This window comes from Castanea sativa, chromosome 9, assembly GCF_040712315.1.
Source record: "Castanea sativa cultivar Marrone di Chiusa Pesio chromosome 9, ASM4071231v1".
In the NCBI taxonomy this organism is placed as follows: Eukaryota; Viridiplantae; Streptophyta; class Magnoliopsida; order Fagales; family Fagaceae; genus Castanea; species Castanea sativa.
Window position 1 is genome coordinate 28,672,932 of NC_134021.1, and position 8,098 is coordinate 28,681,029.

The 8,098-nt window shown below is 35.9% G+C and overlaps 1 pseudogene; it reads right to left on the bottom strand.

Annotated features, from left to right (window-relative positions):
- Positions 1-1,021: 1,021 nt before the first annotated feature.
- On the bottom strand, positions 1,022-6,033 carry LOC142609011 (zinc finger BED domain-containing protein RICESLEEPER 2-like; annotated as a pseudogene).
- Between the last annotated feature and the right edge of the window lie 2,065 nt (positions 6,034-8,098).

Genomic DNA, 8,098 nt, shown 5'->3' on the forward strand with positions numbered 1-8,098 from the left:
TTTAATTTTTTTAGGCCTTTTTGGCCGAAATTATTGGGCTTTTCAAGGAATTAATAGTTTTTGAATCTAGACATATCAGATTGGGCCTATTTTTTACTTAATTTTTTAAAAAATGGGCTTTCAACTCTACTTGAATTTGTCCAAAACTCCAAATTCATACTTCCTAGATATTAAGTATGAATTCATACTCCCTACAACTCTATATGAATTTGGCCAGAACCCACATATTGAGTATTGACATTTGGGAACAAAAAAATACAAGGTAAAACTTGGGTACCTGTTAAACATCAATAGCATGTAAAACCTAAGCATTAATCAAACAAATAAAAACACAATACCATTTTGTTACCACCTGTTAATCATCCACGCATTATAACAAATATCCAAATTACCTAAGCCTTAAGGCCTGGGCAGTACCATTTTGTTTCCACATTTATCAATTTGAACACATACCTACCAACCATTCCATACATCAAATAAATTTTCAGAACCACACAGCAGCAAGCATTACTAAAAATACTACATCTTCATAATTCCATATATATATAAAGCCATAAAGGCAACAGAGAAGGCAGTTACTGCACAAGGCAGTAAACTACCAAAGCAGTAGGCAATATTCCCAGCAGTATATGTAATTAGTTACAATTATGAAATACTATAAGTATTTCCAAAAAATAGCTTTCCTAAAGCAGTAAAGAACTACTCTGTTATCTATAGTTAACAAGTCCATAACTTATAGAAAGGAAAGCCTACACAGATGCTAAGTTTTCCTTCCTATAAGTAAGACAAGAGTTCATGTATAATTAGAAAAGCTACACATCTATCCAAAAAAAAGTTTCAAAATATATCCCCAAAAACTGCCTCCTATACAAAATGCGACCTTCCATCCTCCTACAATACAAGGGGAGAAAATATTTATCAATAATATATAAAGACAAAGAACAAAAGTTACAGAATAACCAAAAGGGAAGTAACCATTATGAACAAAAATTATAAGGGCAGAAACATACCCAATCAGTGATCATTCATCAATACTAACTGTGTTACGAGTACCACCTTTGCTTGAGCGGGAACTAGAAATTGCTGCTGTTGTTGCTTGATTTAAAACTAGAAAAGAAAAAATTGAGACAATAGATTAAATTTTGCTCAAGTATATGACACATTTAATAACTCTTAATAGACAAGAAGTTTGGAAGTTAAACATATTACCTAATTCATGAAATTCATCCTCCAAGGCCTCCATCTCGTCCTTTGACTTGCAAAAAGAAATTGGGACATGGGCTTGCAGCCAATTTTGAGCACAAACAAGATTTTGAACCATGAGAGGAGAGAGTGAACTTCGAAATGGATCAAGTATGCGCCCTCCAATACTAAATGCCGAGAAACAGGTACAGCCAGCGCATCCCTAACCATTTTGGACAGCACTTGGTACCTATCTGAATTGACTTTCCACCACCCCAAAATCTCAAATTTCACGTCCCTTCTACTCTCACAATTTTTAGCCAAATATTTTTCAATCTCATTGTTACACCCTATAGACTTCTCAGCCTCTAAAAATCGCTCATATCGTGAATTAACCATCGCATATGGATCACTACAACCAATTGTATCACCTTCCATGTGTGTCCTCTCATTCTCACTTGGTACTACCACATTTGGTGAATCAACCCTAGAGTAATCATCATACAACCTATCCATGATCTTCCTCACCAAATCAACCATCTCATCAGCCACTTCATCCCCATAAATTTAGAAAAAGAAAACTTCAAAAACCTTATTTTCTTCCTTGGATCAAGAACCACAGTCACATACAAAAGCTAATTAATTTTATCCCCTTTCCCCCAGTACTTTTCAAATTTAGCTTCATTTTAGTTGCCATGTTTTTCAAGAGATGATTTTGAGATTTAATTAGATGAGCAATATTCTCTTGAATCACAAACATCTCATCAAAGAAGGTATTTGAAGTCACATACAAAGAACCGGAGAATTTTTTTGTTGCATTATAAAAAAGTTTCAAGAAACCCACAAATGTCCTACAATTTTGAATTTCAACCCCACAAGGAGATCCCAAACCACCATTATTTTCCTTATTTAAAAATTATGAAGAATAGCTATCATCCTCAAAGTCCATTCTTAGAAACACTTTCTCAAATTTTTTAACAAAATCTAACATGAGATAGGTAGAGTTCCACCTAGTAGGTACATCAAGATTTAGTAAACACTTGGATTCAATACCTAATCTCTCCATAAAACTCCTAAAAGTTTGATTTCTATTTGGTGAGGACTTCACATACCTCACCGCTTCACGCACCCTAGCAATGGACGCATCAATTTTTTTCAAACCATCTCCTACAATTAGATTTAGGATATGTGCACAACACTTTATATGCAAGAACTCATGTTCTAAAACAGTCCCCTTCTAATCTTTAGTTACTGTTTGTAAAAATTTAATGGTAGTACCATTAAAGGAAGCATTATCCACTGTCAAGGTGAATATGCCATTAACACCCCACTCACCCAAACACATCTCAATCTTTCTACCTATAGTCTCCCCCCTATGGTCTTCCACTTGACAAAAATTCAAAATTCTCTTATGTAAGTTCCAATCATCATCAATAAAATGACATCTGAGGGACATATAATTCAGATTTTGAATACTAGTCCATGTGTCCGTAGTAAAGCACACCCTACGACCTTTCAAGGCTTCCCTTAGTTTCTCTCTCTCAACACCATAAATGCTAATCACTTCCCTAGTTATAGTTTGACAAGATGGGATATCCCTAATTTACAGCTTCCCTTAGTCGTACCATGACCCTTACTATTAGCATGATGAGTTTTTTTGGCAATAATGGCAAACAACCTTAAATTGACCCTCACTAATCTTTATTTTTTCAAAATGATCCCAAGCAATAGACTTTTTCCTATTATTACCACAATCAGCAACTATCTCACTCACCTTGGTTTTTTCATTTGGTTTAGGTGGAAGTACCTTAGCATTAGTTGGAGTGTCAACAGGTTCAGCTTGGACAGCGGGTCCAGCTTGGGCAGCGAGTGTTGTTTGGGAAGGGGGTGCATCACTAGAGGGTTCCATAACCTAAAGACATCAAATTTAAGCATTAGCAAACAACCATAAAAAAACTAATACTAAGAAAGATTATTGTAGTTGACCTCTTAAATGGCAAAGTCACATACACTGGAGCTTTGTAGAATAAGAAATATCATTATGCATAAGAATTGACTTCACAAGTACTGATTTCATTTAACACTCAGTGTTCTGTATCAAGGTAATTACATGGCACTTCATGATTTCATTTAAATTACAAGTATGTATGTTTAAGAGTCAAGACAAAATTAAGAACTAATATAACAATAAGCATTTGAAAGAAATTGTCCTTATTCAAATTTAAGCATTAGCAACTACCATAACAATGATACTACTAACCCAGTAACAAGAACACACAAGTGACACAACAACAACAACAGGTCAAAGCGACAACAAAAACAACGACAAAAGTAACAAACAAACAATAACAAAAAGTATAAAAATAAACAACAGAAGAGAAATGATACCTCAGAGAACTCTTAGCTGTTAGGGATTCAACCTTGAAAAGGAAGCAAAAAGAGTAGCTACTTGAACAACTTTCAACTCCTGTATTAAATTAGGATTTCAATCTTTTAAGTTAAGAAAGCAAAATGAATCAAACAAATGAGCAATAAAATACAATCAGATAGTAGGGGAGTTTCGGTTCGGTTTCGGCCGGTTTTTTTTTAACTGGCCAACCGAAACCGAAATTTTCGGTTTCCAAAGTTGTCAACTGAAACCGACCGAAATAGTTGAAACACCGTCGGTTTCGGTTTGTTTCGGTTTCGGTCGGTTTTTCGGCCAATGTTCGGTTGCAGTCAACTTCACAGATTCACAATCACAAAAAGAAAAAAACAACTCAACATCACATTTTTTCCATAAGAAAATAACAGCTCAACATCAGATTCACAAAAAATAGCATTGATTTAGTATTAAACAAAACCCAAAATACAAAAAAGAGAAAGGGTTATCCAAAAATTAAAAAGAGGCTAGAGAAGGTCACCGTGAGAATGAAAATATCAAGCTACGTGGGGAGGCCGGCGTGTGAAGGCCGGCATGTGGAGGCGGCAACAGAGGCGTGAGGGAGATGGAGGAGATGGAGGCGTGAGGGAGATGAGGGCAATGGAGGACTGAGGCGTGAGGGAGATGGAGGCGTGAGGGAGATGAGGGAGATGGAGGAGGGAGATAAGGGAGATTAGGGAGATGGAGGCGTGAGGGAGACTCAGATGAGGGAGATGGAGGCGTGTAAGTTAAAGTGGGGTAAGGGTAGGGTTTTTATTTTATTAGTTTCTGTTTAATTTAATTAGTTTAAGTTAATTAGTTTAAGTTTAGTTAGTTAATCTAGATTATCTAATGGGCAGTGGGCTTCTTTAAAAAAAATGGGCAGTGGGCTTCTTTTAAAAAAAAAAAAAAAAAAGGCAGTGGGCTTGAGTAATTTTGGCAAGGCCTAGCCTACGTTTATAAATTTATATTATTTTATATATATTTAATAAAAAAATATAATATAATAATATATTTCGGTTCGGTCAGTTCGGTGCATTCAAATCTGCCACCGAAAACCGAACCGAAAATTTTGGTTTTTTATATAGTAAAACCGAAACCGAAATAAAACCGAACCGAACCGAAATTTTTACAACGGTTCGGTCGGTTTGAAGCGGTTTTTTCGGTTCGTCGGTTTTTTGCACCCCCTATCAGATAGAGAGGTTTTGTGTTAAAATTTTGCTATTTATGTTAAATTTTAAATTCACATTTTATGTGTAATAAATCTAATCCATTCCTTTCTCTCTTTTTTTTTTTTTTTCTTTTTTATCAAATTTATTTGGGTTCAGAGATAAAAATAAAATTTGATTTTTGAACTGATCATAGACACAACTTCAATTGAAGTAATCTCTCATTGTCTTTAATTTGTTCTCTGTTTTTTTTTTTATAAAAAAAAATTGCTTAGTTACACATAGCCAATGGTTTTTGAACAAACTTCCTCAACATCACAGTGTTCTTACAAGGAAAGGAGGTGCTTGAGCTCAAACTCACTTCCTATTTGTTGTAATGTCTCACTTTTCACCAATGTTGATGTAGATGTACAATAAAAGTAATTGTGCACTAATCACAATCCGTCACCTCAAATATTTTTTTTCTTCAAAAATTACGAACTTTGTTTGGTGTCTGTATGATTCGTTAAATCCTCACCACTCTTTTTACAATAAGGAAATCAAATAATCTTAAAAGCATAAAAAAAACACTCAGAAGAATCTAAATAACTAATAAAAAAGTGAAAGAACAGATTTTTAAGGTTGTTTATGCAACATGAACTAGTTGGCGAGGAAAGCAAAACTGCGGTCGCCGGGCTTGAAGGCATAGAGGCGTTGGACAGTGCCCTTGGTGCGATGGACAAGCTTACAGACGACAGAGTCAATTTTGAAGACGATGCGGTTGGTCTTGCGACACCATTGCTCGATATCAATATCAGCCCAGCAATATGGCCCACAAAGGCATTGGGACCGCGACTTGCAAACCAGCGATAACACTTCGATCCTTTACTCAACGGGGATACGTGTGAAGATGAGAACCATCAAGGTTTGGTGTTTGGTTTGTTGGAGAGTTGGGAGTCTTGGAGACTTGGAGCGAAGTCAAGTGTTTCAAAATATAAGAGAGATTTTGAATCAGCCCTTGAGACTAGAGAGCAGAGAAAAGTAGAACAGAGAGAAGAATCAGATTGATTTAAAAGAGAGAGAGAGAGATGAGGGTTGAGGGCCTCAAGGCCTTGAGGCTGAGGGAGGGTAACTGGCCATGGCTTGGGGAAGTGGAAAATTGATTATGTTTTGAGGGTTAGCCATTCTGAATCTTCAGAGAAAGATTTCATGTGATTTTCTTTTGTGTGTAACCGTGTAGGAACGATTTTGTTGATCTTCAGAAGGATCAAGATCGTTAATCACGCTCAAATCGCATGCCATGGTGCATCCCACCAGTGTAACTGTGTAGATATAGTGCTTAGTCCAATCACTCTTAGGCTTTGTGTGTAAAAGTCTTAGCAACAGGCTGTTGATTTGAGACTTTGCGTGAAAAACTGAAAAAACTCAGTGCTTTAAGTCCAATCAGTCTTCTCTCTTCAGTCTTCACAGGTTCCTAAATCTTTTCCTCGAATTACCAATTTTTTTTATTTGAAAATATAGGTCGGGTCGGGTAGTACGGGTTTTTTTCTTCCTTAATCCGCTACCCAACCCGAATCATCAGGTTTTGAAATAAGCAAACCCAAATCTGACTCACTATGGGTTTCGAGTCGACCTGTTGGGCTTCGGGTCGATTGGACCCGATCGGTTTGGGCGGGTCAGAGAACCGTTGAACAGCCCTAGTTGCTACTATCTTGGATCCAAGATATAAGATGAAGTTGTTAGAGTTTTATTATCCAAACATTTATGGTGATAATTCTGATTTGAAGATTGAAAAAATTAAGAATCTTTGTTATGATTTGCTTGATGAGTATGAAGAAGTAGATGAGTCCCCTGTAGATAATGAAGGAAGTTCTCATATGCCTGCAAGTACTTCAAATTATGTGGCACAAATGAAATGTAGGTTGAGTGGGGAAATGTCATATTTTGATTTGTTTGCGAACAATAATTCAAGTAGTTCAAAGAAACATGGAAGTGCTAGGATGGAATTTGATCGTTTCATTGATGAGGGAGTGTTGAAAAGGAGTGAAGACTTTGATATTTTGGCATGGTGGAAAAGTAATGGTCTCAAGTATCCTACTTTACAAAGGATTGCAAGAGATATTTTAGTCATTCCTGTCACAACTGTTACTTCAGAATCTACCTTTAGCACTAGTGGGAGACTGTTAAGTCTACACCGTAGTAGACTTCACCCCAAGACTACAGAGGCAATGATGTGTGCTCAGAATTGGTTATGGAGTGAAATCAACGGTGAGCAATTGATTAATTGGTATTTATAAAATGAAATCAAAATTGTATTTTTATAATTGTTAGTTATAATTTGATGAAGTTTATTCCTTTTTTTAATTCATTATTGTAGGTTCTTCAACTATGCCTGGAGATTTTACACTTCAATCAATTCTTGAAGATGGGGGGCCTAAAGAAGAGGATGGGAGTTGTGTCACAACTGTGGAGGATTAGACTTTTTATATTGATTTAGTAGCCTTTTTAATTTCTTAGACTTGTTGGATTAATTTGTTGGTTTGTAATTATTCTCAACTTGTGAGATTTATTTTGTAGCTTTTTAATTTCTTAGACTTGTTGGACTTGTGATACTTATTTCTTAGACTTGTTGGATTTATTTTATTTTTATGTTTAGCAAGTAATTTTAGCTATGATTTATTGATTTATGATTAAATGATTATCTTAGCTAGGTGATTTATTGATTTATATCTTAGTTATGACTTATTGATTTATAATTAACAGGGGATTTATTGTTATAATATTAGCTATGATTTATTGATTTATAGATTTATAATTAACAAGTGATTTATTGATTTATGATGAATAGCCTATGATTTGGACTGATTTGGCATTTGGACCACGTTATATGGGCTTGAATTTACACGTTATAGGGCTTGAATCTAGGCAAAAATGAATTTGGGCTTCAATTTTTTTTTCAATTGGGCCACGTATTGGGCCCAAATCTGGTTGGCTTAAATGGGGCCTGGCGGGGCAAGTTTGGGCCCCGGAAAAAAAAATCCGTTTAATAATCGGGCCGGGTCTGGGCCACAATCGGGTCCGGGTATGAAAAAACCCGGCCCGTTGCCATTCCTAGTGTCACTGCATTAAGGGACTTAAAGAAGACAATACCCTCTATTCATGCTTCCTTGTCCTCACTTCGTGAATTAAGAGTTAAAGAAAACTCGTGTATCAACAAAGTAAAGGAAAGCAGAAATCAGTGCTACAGGTGCATGTCACTTCAATCACTCAGCTCCAAGAATCAATCAAAAGACTTCAAGTAGAATTATCATCCCAGCAAGAAGCAAGTTTTGCCCTTCAAGATCAAATAGAAGGTGTCACTGTAGAA